General features: G+C 31.8%; 1 pseudogene; it reads right to left on the reverse strand.

The window, feature by feature from the left end:
* Positions 1 to 979: 979 nt before the first annotated feature.
* On the reverse strand, positions 980 to 1,079 carry LOC122099665 (annotated as a pseudogene).
* Positions 1,080 to 2,874: the final 1,795 nt, after the last annotated feature.

Raw genomic sequence — 2,874 nt, forward strand, 5'->3', positions numbered from 1 at the left:
CTCTGAATGGCTGGACACTCCTGCACAGTGCTTATATGTGGAATAATACCAGAGTGGCTTCTTTCTTACTTCATCATGATGCGGATAACAATCCCCAAACTAAAGGCCTTTGACCCCCTTGCATCTTGCTGCTGGGAATAGAAATAGCAAAGAGAAGCTGTATCTCCTTCTGTTGAACCATTGTATCAAACCAGGTCTGAAGAACAACTTGGAAGAAACTGCATTTGATATTGCCAAAAGGATAAGTATGTATCACTGCCATTTTGAAGTTGTGGAAGGCTGTACAAATTGTTCTCCTTCGTAGTAATGGTTTGGTTAGCTTTCTTAACTTTCAAAAATGCCAGTCCATCCTTTGTGTCCCTTCAAATTTTTTTTCACAATACAAAGCGACAGCATTATCTTACTTTAAAAATGCATGGATTTCATGGAATTCTTCCAAGTGAATTGCCTGACTTTGATGTCAAAATGTATTCAAGAGTTGTTTGTATACATCTATAAAGATTTTTACAGAGTTTGTAATTTTTTTAAATCAGACATAATTTTAACTTATCTGTTGAAATGAATAGTATAGAAACTAAAGATGTTGCTGGTGCTTTTCTGAAAAAAGTATATCTATGTTTGTATAATGTCCATAATCTATTTCATTAGCTCCTAGATATAATACTTTGAATTCTACATTGTCATATAATGTATAGATTCATTAATAAATGTGTCCTTTCAGATTGCATTCCATATCGAAGTTTAAGATTCCTTTTTTTCTAGGTCTTTTTATTATTTTATTTCTTTGGGATAAAATGACAATGTTATCTAATTTCAAGTTTTGTAAAAGTTATGCTATGTAAGGGCCTTTCTAAGGTGAAGATTTAATACACTGATGTCAAATTAACCTTTAATTCTATGAATTACATGTATTGTTACACTTCTATTTTTGTAATGAACTTTTTAACAACTATTTTTCATTTCTTGCATCAGAAGAATGAAAAATATGGAATACTTCACAAATTTTCATATCATCCTTGTGCAAGTGTCATGTTAATCTCTGTATTGTTGTAATTTGTGTAGACCTGCTGCTGAAGCATGTAGTGTACTATAAATTTAAATACTTAATGATGCAATCTTTATACAGGCATATATCCATGGTTGCCTATTTGTAACAAGGAACCCTTATTGTTCCTAAAAATGCTATTGATCTTATTTCTCTAAAATTCTGTGTATAGTGGGAAAAACTTATATAGTTTGGTCGATTGCTCACATTTAAAATTTTTTGGGCAATGACTATTTTGTCGTTTTCATTTTAAATTTGATCATACTTTAAAGCCTTTACAGCTAAGTCCAAAGGTGATGGCTTTTCAAGTACTTATTTATCAACTGAGTTAGCTTTGTTGAGCTAATGGACTCAAAGTAAGCCTTGCTTAAGAGCTACTTCTAATCTTCTGCAGCTTAAAATTTCCCAAATGAAGTCTTGTGGGACAAATGTCTACTTGAACCTTTACCCTTCTTCCATGTAGGAACAGACCAAACAGAATATCTTACCCTGACAGAATAGATTGTCTTACTGGAACAAAACTAATCTTAGTTACAAGGGATCATAGAAAGATGAACAGTTCAGACAGAATTGTTCAGAATGGAAGGCATTTTATCGAAATATAATTGGTTATTATACTTATCATTTCAAAAGTAGCTAAAGCAAAGAAGGTGAAAAAATTGTTCATATGCATGATTACCTACTGTCCTGGCCTGTCTATAATCCAACCAGGCAGAACTTACACTACTGACTTTCTATCACCAAATATTTCCATAGCTCCTGGAAAAGTCCATATGTTTCTCCTCGATATTAGACCTTAAATTGATAATGTTTTAATCACAGTGTTTCCTCTTTTCTCTAGGCTGTAAATCTACAAATGGTAAATCTTTAAGTCTAACTCTACCAAAAACTGAGGTAGAGATAATTGAATAATACTTTAAAACAGAGTTGCCTTTGATTCCCTAACCACAACACAACAATGTAAAAGAATTTTTATATTATATAAACTTATATATTTTATATTTGTATGTGCTGATTTTAAATTTCACACAATGAATCTTACTAGAATTGATAATTTGACAAATATATTGACATTTATTCCCATAAATAAATTGGAACATAAATGATTAGGATTAGAATATTTATTAGAATATAAATAGTATCAATGCAATATCTTCGGTATAAACTTGTGATACCTTCTAAATTTTCGTGGTCTTCTGAATTCACATGTAAAATAACATATTGTTTTCTGCTAATCTATAAGGGATTTTACTCTGATGCTCTGTTTATTGTTTAACTCACTGGTCCCAAATTGTTTTTCTCCATATTTCTGAAACATTCTTGCTGATTATACCCAAATTTGGTGATATGATGTCTGCAGGACCCACGAGTTCTAGGATACCTGGTCCCAGTTATCTGCATCATCAGATAACAAGGGCAAGACTTCTGACTAGGCCCATACAACATGCCAACAGAAAATAATTGAAGATTCATCTCAATTTCTCATTTCCTATAGTATTTCAGGGCCCCAATTCCTTACAAGAATTAGCAATAATGAATTGTGAAATGCAAGGCAACTTAAAATGAAAGATGAGATCACAAAATCTGAGAGAAAGTACTGTAATTCAAACTTTCAATTTACAGATGACCAGCCCATATGAGTGAACAAAATCACAAATGAACAAGATTATTTTTAATACCCCTCTCCTAATGATTAATGAAAGATTTCAGTGCAGCCAAAAAAATAGTTTCTGGAATGATAGATCCATAATTGGTCTACTAAGGTTAGGGAAACTTGATTTAGATGTCAAATATAATTTAGAAAAACATTAACTGAGAAGATCTTTAGT

Source organism: Dipodomys spectabilis, unplaced genomic scaffold (assembly GCF_019054845.1).
Source record: "Dipodomys spectabilis isolate Male_0828 unplaced genomic scaffold, ASM1905484v1 ptg000527l, whole genome shotgun sequence".
NCBI lineage: Eukaryota > Metazoa > Chordata > Mammalia > Rodentia > Heteromyidae > Dipodomys > Dipodomys spectabilis.